Source organism: Lygodium microphyllum, chromosome 2, assembly GCF_053477565.2.
Source record: "Lygodium microphyllum isolate KBCC chromosome 2, Lygodium_microphyllum_v1.1.10, whole genome shotgun sequence".
Lineage (NCBI taxonomy): Eukaryota > Viridiplantae > Streptophyta > Polypodiopsida > Schizaeales > Lygodiaceae > Lygodium > Lygodium microphyllum.
Window position 1 is genome coordinate 101,197,826 of NC_141136.1, and position 19,596 is coordinate 101,217,421.

The 19,596-nt window shown below is 45.9% G+C and overlaps 1 protein-coding gene across 3 annotated transcripts in view; it reads right to left on the reverse strand.

Annotated features, from left to right (window-relative positions):
* LOC148040097 (DNA photolyase) overlaps positions 1-19,596 on the reverse strand; it is a 94,736-nt gene that overhangs the window by 23,980 nt on the left and 51,160 nt on the right. The gene's annotated exons all lie outside the window — the stretch shown is intronic.

The window sequence follows — 19,596 nt, forward strand, 5'->3', positions numbered from 1 at the left end:
GGGGTTCATGAGTGAATCCAACCAGGTGCATTGGCAGGCTGCCTTGAGGATTCTTCGGTATTTGAGGGGGACTTCTGACTTAGGGATTTCGTATCCCACAAGTACATATGCTTCAGATCTTGTTCTTGCAGGTTGGAGTGACTCGGATTGGGCTGGCGATGTGGACCACAGGCGGTCTACTACCGGCTACTATTTTACCTTGGGTGCAGGTGTTATCTCTTGGAGTAGCAAGAAGCAGCCCACGATAGCCCTTTCTTCTACTGGGGCGGAGTATCGGGCTACGTCTTCCATCACATGTGAGGTTGTGTGGCTTCGGAGATTGTTGGAGGAGCTTCAGACTCGCCCTACTCTTCTGCGGTGCGACAGTGAGAGTTGCATTGCCTTGGTACGGAATCCTATATTCCATGCCTGGACGAAGCACATTGAGATCTAGTATCACTTCATTCGGGAGAAGCTTCTGGATGGAACCATTGATGTGGAGTATTGCAAGACGAAGGATAATCTGGCAGATTTGTTCATGAAGGCACTTCTCCAGACTCTTCTTCGGCGACATGCCAGATCCCTCAGTCTTCTGCCCTATCCAGGATCCGAGAGGGGGTATTAGTGAGTCATTCCCTAGCCACGTCAGCAGTATGGACAGCAAAGGCGCCACGTCAGCAGAGCAGGTCACAGCAAGAGCCAAAGCAGCTGCCACATGGCAGCAGACTTTGCAGTCGGTCAACAGTTTCTGCAGTGGACAGTTTTATTATTGGGCACTATTCTTTTCCGGCTATTTATAGTCAGTTGGTGGCGCACACACACACATTCTGATCTTGAGATCTGACAGAGACAGACTGCAGAGACGGACAGCACCTGGGCTGACAGAGATCGAGGTCCTCAAGGCGAAGACACACGCAGATATTTTCTCTGCACCCGTGTATATTTCTGCATTCCTATACAGCATACTATACTGCAGATTTTCTGCGTTACACTGTCTCCTTCTCTCTCTCTCTCTCTCTCTCTCTCTCCTCTCTATGTTCACTCTCTCTCAATCTTTGTCCTACGCTTTCGCATCGCTACACTCTGACAGATACCTGCTATCTTGATAGAAAAAGCTATGCTAAGACCCCTCCAAGTCATAGTGCGGCAAGCATTGACCAGCTTGATAGAATGAGCTGTGTTAAGACCCTGGAATGGGTCAATAAAAACCACCCTTAGATTGCCAAGGATAGCAGTTCATTGTGCGAGGGTGAGTGTAAGGGCTTTGTAGATATACCATTGCATTGCCTACAAAAACACCTATATAGGGAGTAGTAATGACTTCGTCCTCATTGGTTTCCACTCTCTATGTGATTCTCTATACCCAGTGGTGAATCCTCACATTTGCGGTGTCACGAGGGTGTAGTTCTAGGATGTGCCTATGTTGTACCGTTTCTTTCATTGGATAATACAAGAGTATACCTTACTCTCACGTATCACCTTACCTTTTTGTGCTGTGTTAAGTGAGTGATTGAGTGTAGGTGTATCACACCTTGGGGCCACTTGCCCAAGGCAACGATGTCGGAGTGCGCAACGGAAGAAGAAACACGAACACAGAGGAAGAGAGATAAAGCAGAAAATAAAGGAAGAAAATCTGCACTAATTGAGATGAATGCTGAATACAAAGGTGCTGCACGCAGCTCGGAGCGTAAGTGAGGGCACTAGATCACGCTGGAAACAACGGCAGCACCAATGCGGGAATGGGAGAGGAGGGAGAGTGCTGAAATCTGCATAATAGTGTCTGGGACTGATGGGGGGGGGGCGGCTATATATAGGCCCCCAACCTCCAAACTGGCCGACTTGGCCCAAAACTGGCTGACCTAGCCTAAACTGGTCGACTGCACCAAAAAAAGAGACCTAAAATGGCCGATTGCCACACGAGAAGGAAATGCACAACAAAAACAGCAACATGCAAACTGACAGAGCTCCATGAAGAGATCAGCTACATTGTCCACCATGGGATAGTAGGCCGCCGCTAGCTCCGAATCCACGATTTGCTCTCGAACATAGTGGTACTGAACCTCAATGTGCTTCGTGCGAGCATGAAACACCGGATTCTTTGCCAAAGCAAGGGAACTCTGGTTGTCCACCCACAGCTACGTAGGTCCTGTCTGGGAAAAGCCAATCTCTGCCATCATACGACGGAGCTAAACGGCCTCCATAGCGGTCGAACATAAGGCCCGATACTCATCCTCTATAGAAGAAAGTACCACAGTAGGGTGCTTCTTGTTGCTCCAAGAGACACCACTAGATCCAAGGGTGAAAGCATAACCTTTAATGGATCGTCGCGAATCCACATCACCTACCCAATCAGAATCACTCCAGCAAGAAAGAGTGGTCCCATCTCCATACATGATCCCATAGGATCGAGTCCCTTGCAAATACCGAAGGACACGTAAGGCTGCCCTCTAGTGATCTTGAGTAGGAGTCTTCATGAAAGAAGACAACAAAGCCACCACAAAAGAGATATCCGGTCAAGTGTGAATAAGCTAGATAAGTGAGCCAACAAGACACTGTAACGGGTGGGATCAGTAAGGGGAACTCCAGCTGCCAAAAGCTTAGACTCAGGGTCCATGGGGCATGAAATAGGCTGACACTCAGCCATACCAAATTCTGAAAGAAGCTCAGAAATGTACCTATGTTGCAAGATAAAGATGCCTTGTGCCATCTAATAGATCTCCGGACCAAGAAAGAAGTGAAGGATCCCTAGATCCATCATGTCAAACTCTTGCCATAGAATAGACCGAGTGTGCTCCACTTACTGAGTGTCGCTCCCTGTAATAATAAGATCATCCACATACAAGATCAACAAAATACAAAGGTCACCCACAACCCTAAAGTAGAGGTTGGGGTCATGATTGGAGCGCTGAAAACCACTTTGTAAAAAGAAGCGGTCAATCCTCTGGTACCAAGCACGAGGAGCCTGCTTCAGGCCATAAAGGGCCTTCCGCAGCCGGTAGATATGATCCTCCTTCCCCTACACAAGAAAACCTGGAGGTTGTGAAACATAGATCTCCTCCTCAAGGACACCATTTAAAAAGGCTGACTTGACATCCATCCGGTAAACAGGCCAACGGTGGTGAGCTACAAGAGCCAAAAGAACTCGAATGGTGGACATCCGAGCTGTACGAGCAAAAGTCTCAAAGCAATCCAAACCCGCCCGCTGTGCAAAACCCTTGGCAACAAGCCTAGCTTTGTGCTTGTCCAAGGAGCCATCTGCAAGATACTTGGTCTTAAAGACCCATTTCACACCTATCACCTTCCGTTTCTTGGGACGCAGTACAAGGTCCCAAGTCCGATTTCGCTCAATGGAATTGAGCTCTGCCTACACAGCCTATCTTCAAACATCCTGTGCAAGAGTCTCCTCAACAGTGGAAGGCTCGGAATCTTGAAGAATCTATGACATAAGAGCATAGTTCACACAGAGTGAACTATCCCGCAGGGCCCGTAATCAGGCTAATCTGCATGAACCTGTAGAAGAAGCAGGAAAGTGAGTAACACTTGAATCCTGCATAAGCCGGCGATACCACAAAGGAAGCACCGAGTAGCCTTCGGAACCTGCAAAGCACCTGTCGGAGAAAGAGACTCCTCCTCACCAAGGGAAGGGAGATCCTCCTCATCTGAAGAAGGCTCCCCATCAGATGGCCGTGTATCCCTAGAAGACTCCTGAGGGAGGCTGAAGGGGTGGAAGTACTCGAAGAAGGAGTCACATCCGTAAAGGGGGAGTGGAAGCTGAAGTAGAGGGAACACAAGAAGGAGGAATAGGAGGGGGAGGAGCCAAAGGAGGGGTACTAAGAGGCATCCTGGAAGGAAGAGTAGGGAAAGAAGGTGGGGGAGGGTCCATCGATGACGAAGAAGCACCTGTAAAAGAACCATCAATCGAATCTTTGGAGGCTGAAGCCTCATCGAAGATCACATCCCTGCTCACCTCAATCTTCCGTGTCGTCGAGTCGTAGAGTTGATATCCCTTCGTGGTCGTGCTATAGCCCAGGAAGATAAGTTGTCTCGACTTAGAGTCGAGCTTCATCTGCCTCTTTTTCTTGTCCACATGGACAAAAGCATCACATCCAAAGATGCGAAAGTGAAATGCGGAAGGCTTCCTCCCAAAGAAAGCCTCATAAGGAGTCATGTCCTGCAATGCTGAAGTCGGAGAGCGGTTGCGAATATGCATCGCTATAGATGGGAATACTCTACCAGAATGCTGTGATCCCTGCAAAACTAAGAGAAAGGGTGAGAAGTGAACTTGCTATCGTGATCAACTCGAACACCACAAACTTTGGAAGTAGTTTGTGTCTCCACAAACACCTTCCACTCGCAGAAACATCGCCTCGCTCTTGTACTCCAAGAAATAAGGCCACACATAAAGACTAAGGTCGTCCATGATTAGCATCAGATACTTGGCCTTCCCAAGGGAGGCCGTGCCCATAGGTCTGCAAAGGTTAGTGTGAACCAACTCGAGCGGTGAAGAAGCTCTCTTGGAAGCAATTTATGGGTGAGGCTACCTATGCTGTTTGCCCCTCAAGCAGCTGGGGCATAAAGTGTGAAGAGGAGGGAAATCGGGAAGTCCCTCCACCATCTTCCTCCTGGAAGCCCGCTGTATTGCATCAAGGTTCAGATGCCCGTAAAGAGCATGCCAAAGCAACCCAAGCTCGTGGGAAGCCCTCTCAGCCAAGGCTATGAGCTCATAAAGTCCACCCTCCTGTGTACTTGTCCAAAGAGCATCACTGGTAGAAGCATCCTCCACTGTGACCGCATCCTGGATAAAAATGACTTGGGTACCTAGCTGAGTAAGACCATGCACATACAATAGGTTAAAGCCCAAATCAGGTACATAAAAGAACTTTAGCGGAAGAAGACCGCCTATCTAAAAACATAGGTAAAGTCCCCACGCCTCAAACAGAAACTGTAGAGTTGTCACCAATGGTGATAGTGCCCCCTCTCGAACGAAGATCCTGAAGCCAATCCTGCCGAAAGGTCATGTGAGAAGATGCTCCGATGTCCACTAGCCGAGGCTTCTCCTGAGTGGTAGAAGCTAGGGTTGTATCCTCCTCAACAAAGACATGCACAAAAGCAGACTCTGTCGTGGCTAGAGCCGCCTTCGAGTCCTTCTCCTTGGGCTTTAAATGGGGGTACTTCTGCCAACACTTCTCCTCGGGATGAGTGCCCTTCCCATAGTGTGGGCACTTGGGCTTCTTTTCCTTCGCATTCTTCTTGTCCTCCTTCTTCCTGGCCTTGGCCTTCCCCTTCTGCTACTTCTTCTTCTTGCCGCTACCAGTATTTGCAATAAAAGCCTTGGTGGAGCCACTGGCACCCACATCTTTGAGACGCTCGTCATGCTCCAAGACAAGTAGGGAAAGTTCCTCCCATAGGAGTTTCTCGCGGGTCCTCGAGGTGATGAAGCTGGTATAGAAGACATCATACTAGGGTGATGGCAGCTGAGTCAAGAGAATCATCGCCATATCCTCCGACGAAATCGCCCAACCAAGAGAGGCTAACTCGCCTCACATATCCTCCATCTTTGTGATGTGCTTCTTCATGGAAGAAGAATCATCAAGACTGAGCATCCGCAATTTCTTCTCCAAAGAAATCTTGTGGGCGAACGTCTTATGCTAATACAAAGACGCAAGCTTCTTCCACACTTCCGCCGCGGTCTATAACCTGTGAACATGAACAAGAACAGAGTTGTGAAGACTCATAAAGAGAAAGGAATGGACTCAAGGGTTGAGCCTATCCCACAAGGCTGCACGGTCCATAAAGGCCCCATCTGACTGATCCACCGGGGAACGGTCGATGGGTGAAGAAACAAGCTCCCATAGGTCGAATGTGTCTAGGATGCACTCCACCTTGCACAACCATAGGGAGTAGTTGAAGCCATACAACTTGTCTTCCTTCGGAAAGGAAGGGAGAATGGGCACCTGTATCGAGGGAATCAAGGAAGGCATACGGACATCTGAAGCAGTCTTTGCCAATGGAACCTTCACGATAGATGGAACCCTCTGAGATACATGGACTAAAGAAGGACGGGTGCAAGGAGACTCCTCGTGTCGTTGATCACGAAACTCTTGACAATCCGGTCTCCGCTCAGAGGAATGAGGAGAAAGAAGCTCATCCTCTGAGTCATCGAAGCCTAAAAACTGGTAAGACATCTTTCAAATCTGCAAACACCAAACACACCAAAGAAAGTTTGCCGATGCCGAGTGATAACCACTAGAAGGGTCACCAACCACCGATCAGACTGTGAACGGCAAGAAACTGAGGTCGCCAAACACCAGAAGCTGTAAACGCAACTGGAGATACAAACGCTGATGCAAAAGCCGTCAGACACCCAAACGCAGCTTGGGGTGGAGTCGCCTGCAAGAATAGGGCCGCCAGATGAGGAGAAAACCGCCTGAAGAACAAAACGCCACCAAGAGGAGTGTCGCCCAACTGATAGAAGGCCGCCTTGCAGCAAAACGCAACCAGGAGGAGGTAGATGGTGACGTGGCAGCCACTAGAGAAGGCGCCTGCAGCAAACGCAAGGGTTGGGACCTGCAGGAAGAGCAGCCTGGCTGATGGGGAAGAACTAGTAGCAGCAGACGAAGGGGATGGTGTCTCTCTGTTCATGGAAGCTCCTCCGTGCTCTCCATTAGGCGATGATACCATGTCAGAGTGCGCAACGGAAGAAGAAACACAAACACAGAGGAAGAGAGATAAAGCAGAAAATGAAGGAAGAAAATCTGCACTGACTAAGATGAATGCTGAATACAAAGGCGTGGACTGATCAGTCCCTGCACACAGGCCGAAGCATCAGTGAGGGCACCAGATCAGGCTGGAAACAATGGCAGTACCAATGCCAAAATGGGAGAGGAGGGAGAGTGTGCTGAAATCTGCATAACAGTGTGTGGGACTGATTGGGGGGGCTGCTATATATAGCCCCCCAGCCTCCAAATTGGCCGACCTAGCCCAAAACTGGCCAACCTGGCCTAAATTGGTCGATTGCACCCAAAAAAAGAGACCTAAAATGGCCGATTGCCACCCGAGAAGGAAATGCACAACAAAAACAGCAACACACAAACTAACAAAGCTCCTCTGTCTCCTGCCAGACTCTGACAGGAGCTCACAACCAGGAGATGACAGACTGACAATGAAATAGAGCACGCTAACAAACGATTGAGTCCCACACCCCACTAACCTTGACAATAGTAGAGTGGCCTTGGACTCCATGGTGGAAGCACCACATCCCCTACAGTAGGTTATTCCTTTCCTCACCATGCTTAGCTCCCACAAGAGCTCTACTGTTATCACAAAGACATGTATTTTGATTGCTTAGCTTTGGCATTATTAAGTTATGCACATACGAGGTAAACATGTGAAATGCAAGTCAGTTAAGGAATGGTAACAATCTAAAACCCCAAGCATGCACTGGGTGACAATGGCAAAGGTTGTTATAACTTGTGCTGGACAGGTACTTGTGGGTATTTGGTGTTAGTTTGGCCCTAGAGCATTAATTTGACCCAAGAAATATCCTTCGATGACATTTGAGCTAGCCATTAATTGATTAATCAATGCTAGACAAATTCCAATTAAAGTTGGAAACAACTTTTGGTTCCAAAGGGCTTAGCACATTAAATGTGGATGGGCATAAGACAAGGGCATAAGACAATTAATGGGTAGAGGACAAGAGAATAAATAATTCTCAGCAATTAATTAATTGCTGGAAATTAAGTCTAGATGCTGAGTTTCAATTTAGAAGTTGTGCCACTTGGCATTTTGGGAAAGTACCTGCCCATACAAGCTAGCAGAGGCTATCGGGGACTGCCTAAGGCTGCAGGAGAGCAGCTGAAAGAGAGGGAACATCCAAAAATCAGGCACCAGCTGAACATGAGCTTCCAGACAGCAAACGGCTGCCCTAGAACGCTATCAATCAGCAGGCAACAGCATCCTGAGGGTCTATAAGAGTAGGAGACAGTATTTGAAGGGCTTAGAGCTAAAGATGATAGCTGGTTTGGCTATTCCAGCAGAGGCAGCAGCTGATTCCAGCCATTTTTGGCAACAAAAGCCTGAAATTTCTTTCTCTACAACCTTCTGTCATCTCTCTGATAATTCCCTCAGCCATTGTCAGCAATTTACAGCCATTGGAGGCAAACAGCAGTATCTGCTGTCAAAACCCCTAGTTTACAACAGAAATTAAGAGTTTCTCAGTCATTTCGAAGACCGTGCCCATTGATTGAAGACCGGGTGATCAGAGTAGTAGATATGATTGAAGGAATTGCAACTGATCTGAAGGGTTTGCCCATTCCCATTTGATTGTACCCGCATATAAGAGATTGAAGATCAATTTGTGCCCAAATTGAAGCCTAATCAAGGGGCAAATAGATTTCAAGAGCTGCTGGTCATTTGTGATAGCTTGTTGTATTGAGATTTGAAGAGAGATCAACCTATATCTCCATGCACTTCTAATTGGAAGAGGTAGAGGAAGAGGTGGTAAGAGAGGTAGAGGAAAAGGAAGAGGAAGAGATAGAGGTATGGAGCTTGAGAGGGTGAGGTGAGGACTCGAGCCTTGAGGAGTAGAGAAGAAGCTTGAAGGTAGACAGCTTGAGGATGAGGAGTGATGTGGGAGAGTGCACTTTGAAAGGAAGGCCAGCCAAAAAAGGGGGATCATTTTGGGTTGCAATGTTTAGAAAAGTCAAACCAGCACTTTTGGTTCAAACTGCCAATGGTCACATTTTGTGTCCAGTCCAGATTCAACAAAACTTGATGGATTGGATGGAATGGATCCATTCGCAGACAGGATGTAACCCTGGTTGGCTCAATTAGGCATACTCCACGGTTCAGGGTGTGAATGGAGTTTGTCCTCTAAACCAGTCAACAAGCACCTCTACATGGCTTTGTTCCCCATCTTTCGCTTTGATGATGTCAAACAAGAGACTATATGGCAAACCCTAGAGTTTTCCTATGAGCATACATCTGGCATCTTGGAACATGAATAGCCTCCACTTTACTGTAAGTATGGGGTCCTAGGAAGCTGATTGTTCCATAGGAGCTGCAACTAGCACTTGCAAGTCGCATCGACATTCTACTTCTATAAGAGCATAAGCTCCCTCCCTCTTAGGCCATCAAAGTTGGAAAGTGTTTCCAAGAGGTCCTTGTAACTTTTGAACATTGGCACTCATGGTCATAGTGGAGCAGTATCCACCTTGATTGGTTGGAGTCTAGTGTAATCATGTGACTATCATTGCAAGATGAGCCTTATGGGTTTGGCTCGATAATGGGAATTCTTGCATTGGAATCCTCAATGTTTGTGCACGACGGAGGTTCCAGCATAGGCTAGGTTCTGAACAGAGGTAGTGGTTAAACTAGCTAAGGTGGAATCTTAGATTTTTGGAGGTGACTTTAACAACCTTGAGACTTTAGAGGATTAGTAGGGTAGAGGTACAAACTTCTAGGGCGTAGCAAATCATGAGTAGGTGGCTTGGGAGACTTTCATTTTCACAATTCATGCTCAGGCTGTCTGGAGAGACCTAGCTTTCCGTAGGCACGAGGGCAGCTCATTGGACTTCTCTTAGAGCTATAGACACTTGGGAGGCATCCTCCTAGGGTGGCCGGATAGTTTCTATGTAGGTGATTTGGAAGGGCAGATTGAGTAGTTGATAGAGACCATACTATTGGATCATGCCCTATTTCTTCACGGGATGCACATGCTTCAGCCCGTGAACCATGCTCACGTCAAAAGTCAAATTCAAGATGCAATTTATGAGTGAGAGGAGGTGCATGGATAGATTAGACAACTTTGGGCTAGCGATAAGGTGCAAATGGAGAGATTGCAGAGGAGGTGACACAAACCCTGGGAGTCGACTAGGATTCATCAGGTTGCAGCCCTCCATGCGAGCCAGCAATGCTAGGAGGAGAAGAGGGCCCTCCAATGAGATTTGGCAGCCATCTAGCGGCTGCTACAAGAATCTCCTGAAGACCACATCCTCCATGCCCTGGATCTGCAGGCACAAGTAGCTCTCACAAGCTTGGAGGACAAGAGGACATAGTTATCGTTCCACACCTAAACTACGTTTTGGGAGCAAAACGGGGATACAATGTTCAAAGAGTTTTTAAAGGTGCACCAGCCTAGCTCCTTGGGAGACTAGATGCACGACTCACATGATTAGGATGGGAGAGAGAGATCCTACTTGAGGTTATAAGGCTCGCCATTGACTTCCACAAACAGCTTTTTCAGCAGGAAGAGATGATCTTAGCTCATGCTTTCAAGTGCAAAGAGTAGGTGTGAGACCACATCCGATCTCTTGCAATAAGAGTTATATGGGAGAGGAAAGGTACAGAGTTCCACCTAGCGCAATCAATCAAACAAGGTTGCCCTCTTGCTTCCTACCAGTTCTTGTTGTGCACAAAGGTGATGTCCTACTTCCTCCAAGCAAGAATCATTGACCTAAGGGGACTCTGATTGCTTGTGAAAATAGAGGTAGAGCTATTAGATTCGGAGCATTTTGATGACATGGCCCTTTGTGTCCAGGATGATGAGCTGATGTTAGAGAGAGTGAGATTGGCATTGGAGATTGTTTATAAAGTAGGTGCAAAAATCAACTAGTGTAAGTCGGTTGGTTTTCTTACAACCCTCGACTCCAACACTATTTAGGGAGTTCAATTGGGCTTTAGGTGGGTAAGCAAGGGTCATATGGTCAGATACCTTTGGTTTTTGATGGGGTTTAACGCCACATCAGCCCAACAATTTGTACCATTGTTAGACTCCATCTGATGGAAGTTGACCTACTAGAGCACAATTCGTCTCCCTCTTGTTGGCAGTGTTCTACTGGAGCACGATTCATCTCCCTCTTGTTGGCATTGTTCTACTAGTCAATTAAGTCCTACTGGTGACAACTTAGTATATAGCCTCTTGCTTGTGCTTCTCACCATCATGTGTTGCTTGATTATGCAACTTCGTTTGGAATTTCATGTAATCCAACTCAAATGGGTCCAAGGACTCCCACAATAAGGTGGCCTAGCAAACCATCATCACACATTGCTCAAAGGGGGGCTTGGGGACCATTGATCTAGAGCTCCAAAGTCGTGCCCTACAAGGCAAGCTCATGGTCCAAGGGCCTCACTTCAATAGCCATACATGGATATTCCTCCCTTAGGAAGGTTTTTAAGAATGTGGATACCACTTAGGACAAGTGGAGACCATCTCTAAGTTGGATCTTTGCCACAACATTGACAACACTACCTAGATCATCCTTTCTTCATAGTTTGCTACGAATTTGATAGAGTTTGCAAAAGGTCCTAGAGTAAAGGGCCCCAATGTCCTAGGAGAAGATTAATATACAACCAATCATCTGGAATCCATAGGTTCAAGCTTGCGACAAATGCAACTCAAGGAGCACATGCACATCTAGTGGGTTAGTTGGCAGTTTGGCCTTGCCCACTCCATTAAGATATGGAGAAACATCTACAAGGGTGCAGATTTGGAGGTACTTCAACATATAGTAGGTTGACAGAGAGGGTAAAGGCCAAAGAGTAGTGATTCCCCATGATTGGCTAGCCCCTCCTCACCAAAACCTTATGCAACTGGGACATCAATGGGCAACACAATTTTCAACTATGGGCATCCCAAGTGCATAGCGTTATAGGTGCCCCCCTAGACACTTTCTTTTCCGTGCAAGAGGGTGGCCAATTAGCTTTCGACAAAGAATAACAAGGACTTGCCTTCCCCTACATTCCTTGGAAGAGGATAAGGGTCATAGGCCACCAAGGGAAGTCATGTTAGTTGGATCCACACAGCATGGTTAGACATCTAGGACTCACTACTTTGGACCAAGGAGGGCAGGCCCCTAGATGAGGTGCACTAGGATCCACGAGAGTGGTTCTAGCCTACTTTGTTGAGAAACCAAGTCATTCAATACGTTTTTCCCTTCATTCCTATTTTTGGTTTCCATTTACAGCCCCAACAAGGGTTTTTGGGTGCCACCTATGAGAGCCAGGGTACCACTTGAGCGACTTCAATGGGTGTCACTCGAGAGAGTTGGGGCACTTGAGACACTACGCCTATAAGAATGGCACTGACTCCCCTCATTCTTCATCCCACACATTCATTCCTTTTGACACTCTGTCACTTTGTTCCATATTCTTCTCTCCTTTCTCCATCCTCTCCATTGCCGTGTACACCCTACAAGGAGGACATTATGGTTCATGACTTTTGCATCTATCTCTACTTGGCATTTTGTAGCCTACATCATCTAGCGTCATCCCTCCTCCCCTAGAGTCATCATCAAGCTTTATTTACAACAAATTCAGGCAAATTATCAGCCCTACATTAGATACCTGTGTTTTTGTGTTTTCTTCAATCCTAAAGGGTTGCCCAACAGCCACCTAACTGCAGCCACTTACACACAAAGATCTTCATCAAATATTCTTGCATTTTCTTCTCCAACTAGCTGCCCAGCACTTGCCTTGATAGCAGCCATCATCTTGGAGAGATTTCAGCATATCCTTCATCTCTATGAAGATTGCGTTTCGCTCCCTTCATTGCGCATATTATCTACAAGTGCTCCCGCTTGATTCAGATAGGATAGTGCAGTTATCTTCAAAGCTTCGGCTCCATTGTATCAACTTGATTTACTTAGCATGATTTAGTGGTTCATCATTCATCATCTTCTTCTTCTGTGTTTTTTGAGTTTCTTCTCTCTCTCAGTGTTCGCCATACACACTGTGCTTCCCTTCACAAGCCCTATTGTCTCTTTGGTTTGCTTTCACAAAAGTCATATTTTGACATGGTATCAAAACCAGAGGCACTCAAAGAGCCAAGAAGATCCTCAGCACTGAAGAAGGCAAAGATAGGTTGCAAGAGCAGCAACATCTTCTGATTACCTCATTTTCATTGCATTGTCTTCAAGAGTTATCCTTATCTTCTTCTCTCTCCCACCCTCCCTCTTCCAGGTTGACACATTGATGCTATGGCTTCTCCTCACGGACAATCCATTGGGTTCTCCTATTGCAGCACGAATGGTCTTTTTGGGCCACATTGATTATTTTACATCAGCTATTAGATTTTTATGCTCAAGGGAATAAGATGCATCCAATGTGCACTAAATCCTTACAAGCAAAAGGAGATCTAAGATCTCATCAAGCGCTACGACCTCATGGAGACCATTGCAATGTGCTATAGAGGTTTCCCCCACCTATTTTTAAATCCAATTGCTTCCACAACTGCAGCCTGCAGTTTTATAGTCTGTTGCACCGATAGACACTAATTGTTGGATATTGATTTCTTATCTGTTTGCTCCTTTGAGAGATGGTAGTGACTCCTTTCTCTCCTTCAGCTCTATAGTTTGCTCCATTGAGAGACAGTGGCTGTTGCCCACCCATGGCTCCACATGAGCTACCTATTTCCTCACATTCCTTGTCTTGCTCTACAGACACGGATTCCTAAGTGGGAGGAGTTTTTGTGTGATAGCCCTCCCTCCTCTACTCAGGTTCGAGAGGCCATCTCTAGGAGTTGTTTATCTTTGGAGCCCCAAATACCTTCTTTGGCATTGCCAATGGCATATTCTTCGTCATCTTACTCTCTGGAGGCCGTAATCCATGAGTTTCTTGATTCCCTATCTCACACTGATAGGGATTCAAAGGGGGCTCATTCTTCTTCTGCTTCAGAGGGGAATCCCATTCCTTCTGCTTCAGAGGGGGTCCCTACTCATCTTGTGGTTCTTCACACACCATGTCAACAACCGTTTACCTTCTTGGAGTGATTGACATCTCCATGCCATCTCACCCACTGATTCCCATTTCTATTAATCCCCATTGATACCCACAATCTACAAGTTCTTCCTAGTTCGGGGCTTTGGATGTTTCAACCATGGCTTGGTGGCTAGGCCTTCGTATATCTTCCATCATGGAGTAACAGAGCTTGTGGCTTCTTTCTTGAGGTTGAGTTTTGGGTACTATTAGCTCATCATGTCTACTATTCTTCACTACAAGTCACCTTATAGGTGGAATTCTAGGATTTCAGGGTTGATCTTCTCTCTCTCTCTCTCTCTCTCTCTCTCTCTCTCTCTCTCTCTCTCTCTCTCTCTCTCCTCTTTTTTGCTCTTTTTTGGGCCTGAGAGGAGGTGTTGAGAAACCAATTCATTTAGTACATGTTTCCCTCCTCCATTCCTATTTTTGGTTTCCATTTATAGCCCCAAAAAGGCTTTCTGGGCGCCACCTGAGAGAGTGGGGGCACCCCACAAGAGACTTTAGTGGGCACCACTCCAAAGAGTTGGGGTACCACTCGAGACAATATGTGCCTATAAATATGGCACTCACTTCCCTCGTTCTTCATCCCACACATTCATTCATTCTAACACTCTGTCACTCTCTTCCATATTCTTCTCTCCTTTCTCCATCCTCTCCATTGCTGTTCACACGCTGCAAGGATGACATTACGGTTTGTGGCTTTTGCATCCATCTCCACCTAGTGTTTTGTAGCCTACATCATATGCCGTCAGCCCTCCTCACTTGGTGTCATCATTAGGCTTTGTTTGCATTCAATTTATGCCATTTACAGCAGGTTGCACCCTGTTTATCAGCCCTATATCATATACCTACATTATTGTGTTTTCTTCACTCCTAGGGCCACCCAGCAGTTGCTTGTCTGCAGCCACTTACACAGAGAGATCTTCATCAAATATTCTTGCATTTTCTTCTCCAATTGGCTGCCCGGCAGTTGCCTTGATAGCAGCCGTCATCTCAGAGAGATTTCAGCATATCTTTCATCTCTGATGGCTCCTAAGGTGGCCTATGTTTTGCTCCCTCTACAGCTGGTTGTCCTTTCCTGCACGCTTCAGCATTTAGCTTCAATATCCTACTACCAGAAGACTGCATTTCACTTCACTGTGTAGATTCTCTATAGGTGCTACCGCCTCATTCACATAGGATAATGCAGTTACCTTCAGAGCTTCATCTCCACTGTATGAGCTTGATTCACTTAGCATGATTTAGTGTTCTCTTCTCTCTCAGTGTTTGCTGTACATGCTGTGTTTCTCCCCGCAAACCCTATTGTCTCTCTGGTTTGCTTTCGCAACAGTCATACTTCAGTAGTCACCCAGAAGCCAATGAGTTTCTTTGCTTACATAACTTGGATTTGTAGACACAACTTGATGCAAGTCCACATGGATTGAGCCCCATCATGCAATAGTCCTTAGGCAGAGCATAGCATCAGGAATGCTTTCCACCAAGTAGGCAGCCAAGAAGAGTCTCCTATTTCTTATGACATGTGGCACATACAAGGGTATAGTAGTCAGCAAGCTGGTTGGGCTAGATGCAGCAGTTCGCAAGTGCTTCCCATTGCAACACCTAGAAACTCCGAAGCATTGCCTATGGTTGTGCAAGGGGCCACATCTAGTGTGAGTGGTGCCTATCGGCTACTTTGTCAAGCAACACCTAGCCTAGGGTGTATCTCATGAAGGGCCTTTTGTTGGCCGATAGTGAGTGCGGGCCGCCACCTACTATATGACGTAGAGATCGATCATCGTCATCAAGGCTATGGCTCATGTGCCATAGTGGTTTTGGAGCATTTGTACTTTGTTGTATTTTTCTTCTTAGTAATATAACTAGTCACATCTTTTGACACAAAACACAAGAATCTTTGGGGTAGATTCGTTAGTGCACATGTACACTATGCATAGTACATGAGTGCAATGCATGTGCAATGGACTGAATGCAGGTTGAGTAGTGCATGTCTGCACTAATGTGTGCAGAAGGGAATCCACTAGTGTAGTATAGATGTGCACTAGTGGTGTATTAGTACACATATGTGCATTAAGTTGGGTGTTATGCACGAGAGTTGACTGATGTGGCCTAAGCATTGTGTTATAGGTGAGTATAGGTGCACTAGAAAGGTTTAGAACACAAGGCTAAGTGCACATGTGTGAGTTTGTGCATGCTAGTGCAGTGCATTAGTGCACATGTGGAGTGCACTGTGCATGTGTTTCGAGGATCTACCTAGATGTATAGATTCCCAAAGATGAAATATCTACTCCAAGATGCTATGCACTCCATCAAAGATTGTCTAAGCAAGAAGGATAATTTTTGGAATCATTAAAAAAAAGATTAATCACCTTGGCTAGGATCTTGTAAATGCTTTATAGCAAGGTGATCAGTCTCCACCTCCATTGCTATGGTTGGGAATGAGGTGAATCAATCCCTCAAATGGTCTTTGGCAATCATGCCAAGCACCATAATCTCCTCAAAAACCTTCAACATCCCTATATATGATGATCTCCTGGTAAGCCTAACAATCGCTTTGTCTAGTCCATCCTCTCCTCAAATTATCCATCCTACTCAAAGAGGCTTTGTCCAAGAATTTAGTTGATTGGATAATATTGTTACTTCCTGGGATATTACAACTCTCGCTAAATGCAGGAGACATGATCTTAACAGCTTGCTTCTTGACCTTGATAAGGACTCCCAAATCAGTCTATCCTATATTACCTCATGATAGAGCTGATTAGCAATTTCTAGTTAGTACAATGTTGCAGATAGGCTTTTTATAGTACGAGAGCATAGCCTTCAATATATCCTATCAATACATGAGTCACACTCACTTGAGAGGAGGTTGAAGAGGTGGCTATTAACTATTATATTACTTTGTTTGACTCCACAACCAAACCTCTTGTTTGGAGGCTAGGTGGATAGTGTGGCAACATACAGTGAGGGTGGCCATAGAAAGCATAGGAGCAGCACTATTAGCACCCTTCTTTGACGGGGAAATTTTTAGGGGCACTTGCAGCCTTCCAAGGGAAAATGTGTATTTGCTTTGCCTAGGATCTTGTAAACGGATCCTAGCAAGGTGATTGATCTCTATTGATTATCTCCACCTCCTACCCTTAGAAATGAAGTGAGATCAATCCCCTGGATAGTTTTGGGAGTAATGGCGAGCCTCAATATCTCTTGAAAATCCAGCAAAAGCCCTCCGTTGATGATCTTTTGATATGCCTATAAAAATATCCTATCCAATTCACTGTCCAGGACATTTGCCCTCTAGAATGACTATAAGTGCTCTCAAAGTCTCCTCCCCTGAGAAGGGTATCAATAGTGCTGTTCCCATGCTATCTATAAACACATTCCTAGTGCTCTGCCACAGTGTCTACCTAGCCTCCATTTATCTAGGTAGATTAGTCATTGAGCCAAAGAAGGTAATATAATTGTCGATGGCTATTTGTCCAACCTCCTAGAGTGGCTATGCTACAGGTCCATCTAGCTTCCTCAAGCGTTTGATGCTATGCCTAGGCTCAGGCAAAAGAAATCCCTAGTGACTATGTCTCCCATTTGAGTCCAGAAAGAAGCTCTCACATAATATTTGTACCTTTGTTTTTAGCATCCTTTATGGAATCCAGTCTCTATCCTAGTTGCATCTAACTTCTATGCCATCCATCTTTTTTATGAGCCAGTCTCTCTTCTGTAAAAACTTCTCCAAACTTCTGGCAGCATGCCCCTTTGTAAAGGATCTAGTCCCCCCAAATCTAGGCATCACATTGATCCATGGATAGGCTCAGCAAGCACTTCAACACCCCCGGGGGTTCATGATGTCTAGTCATGTAAGGATGGTCATGTTAAGTTGCAAGATAAATTGCTTCAACTATAAATAAGAGATTGCTTCCAAGTTAGGTTTAGCCTGAAGTTTATTTTTTCGGTTCTCATATAGCTCCAAACCAGAATTCTACATCAATTATTGGAAAGACAAAACTTGAGAGTGTTGGTAGGATAATTGGCTCAAGAAGTTCAATAAAAGGGATCCATGGGCTGGCCACTCTTCTCCTATTAACCAATCATGCACCCTTCACTTTTTTTGCCAACATCCATCCCCCTAGCATTATCACCAGCCACCTGTGTTTGCTGCCTAGCCTCATCAGTACCAGCCTGCCTGCCTCATCATCATCTGCTGCTGCCTGGCAACCTCTACTGCATTGACGTCAGCATCCTCATCAATGCCACCCTACCTGCCCAATCATCATCTGTCACTGCTTGGCAACCTCCTGTCGTGTTGACATTATGCACAGCTTGGCGACATCATTCAGCTGTTGGCAACACCCCCTGCTTACATTTTCACTGCTGGTGCCTGTATTCCAGCTCTTGCCCCTGGCAAGCGGCTTTCCATCCCCAGGAGAGCCACCTGACTGCTGCAGTTTGTAGTTCTGCCTGCTGTACAGCTGGTCTGCATCTTGTTGATGTGTTTCTGCACCATCCAGCTCCATTGTATTTTCTCTGATCCAACTGTGTTTCCTCAGCCTCATTGACGTACATATGCTCTGGAACTGCTGCATTTGGTAGTTTCTACTGTTATTGCTGCTACCTAGACTGCCAACAAATTTGGCATTGAGAATTGGTGGTTTGCTGCATTTCAGATCCATCAGAATACAACACACTCCTCCAGCCTCCCTCAATCCACTCCCACAAGAGCCAATGGCTGTTAAACAGCTGTCCACTCCTTCAGCTCACTGTATCACATACCTCACATACTTGGTCTATTCTTTGAGTTCATTGTTGTATTCATTTATTCTTTCTCTCATTCTTCATTTGTATTTGTCAAGTTCATTCATTAGTCATGTTTGTAACACAATTGAACTTCAAAAATATATTTGATGAAAAAAAATTTGGAAATATATTGACTAAAAGTACAATCAATTGAGACCCATTTCTCCTCCTCTACATATTCTCGGTTTGACTCCATCTACTTCAACAAAAGCTATTGAGCAAGTACACTTCAAGGCCTTAATTAAGAGAAAATTAGCATGCATTTTGACCTCCACAAAAACAGCCTAAAAAAGATTTGTGTAAAAAAAAGGCTTTTATTTTAGGAGAGCACAACAAATGCCCAAAAACCTCCTGTAAAAGGACATGATATGGGCATCCATCCTTTCTCTCTCAACGTTATCCTTTTGCCATCAGCCATCAGCCACTCTCACCTTGTCTTGCTATAATGCCCTTACTAGGAGCTGCCCACATTTTGAAGGTGCTGCCCTCTGTTTGGAGGTGCCACCTTGCTCTCTAAGTTGCTGCCCTGATCACCAGGTGCTCTCGCTAGCCTGCTCTAGCTGCAAACCTGCTTGGAGGAGCTGTTGCCAACCATGACAGCCCGCCACCTATTATCCCAGCCATGTCATCATGACATGGAGGGCCTCATTGAGCCACTAATATTACGCTTGCACCCAGTCATAATTGTGGTGCATTAGCCTCTAATCTAGTCTCCTTAAAACAGGCCCAAAAAGCAATTAATTCAAAATTACCAAAAATAAATGGCTTATCTATGACAGTAGGACAAGTGCACCCCCAATCCTCTATAAATACTAGTATTGTGTTTGTTCATCCTTAATCCCCTCGTTCCAGCCAGCTCCCTTCAGCACTCTCACACCCCTTCCTAGAGGATATCTCAATTTGTGGAACCTTCCTAAGTGTTGCACATGCTGCCATGTGGTCTTCCCAGAGCCAGGCACCTTGGTTTGGAGAGGTCTCTCAGGTTCAGCATCATCATCATCATCTAATCCTGCCTTCTACAGGCTTGCTGCAGCCCCACGACCTATTCCAGCAATCAGTACAGCCGTTTTAATTTGTGCACCA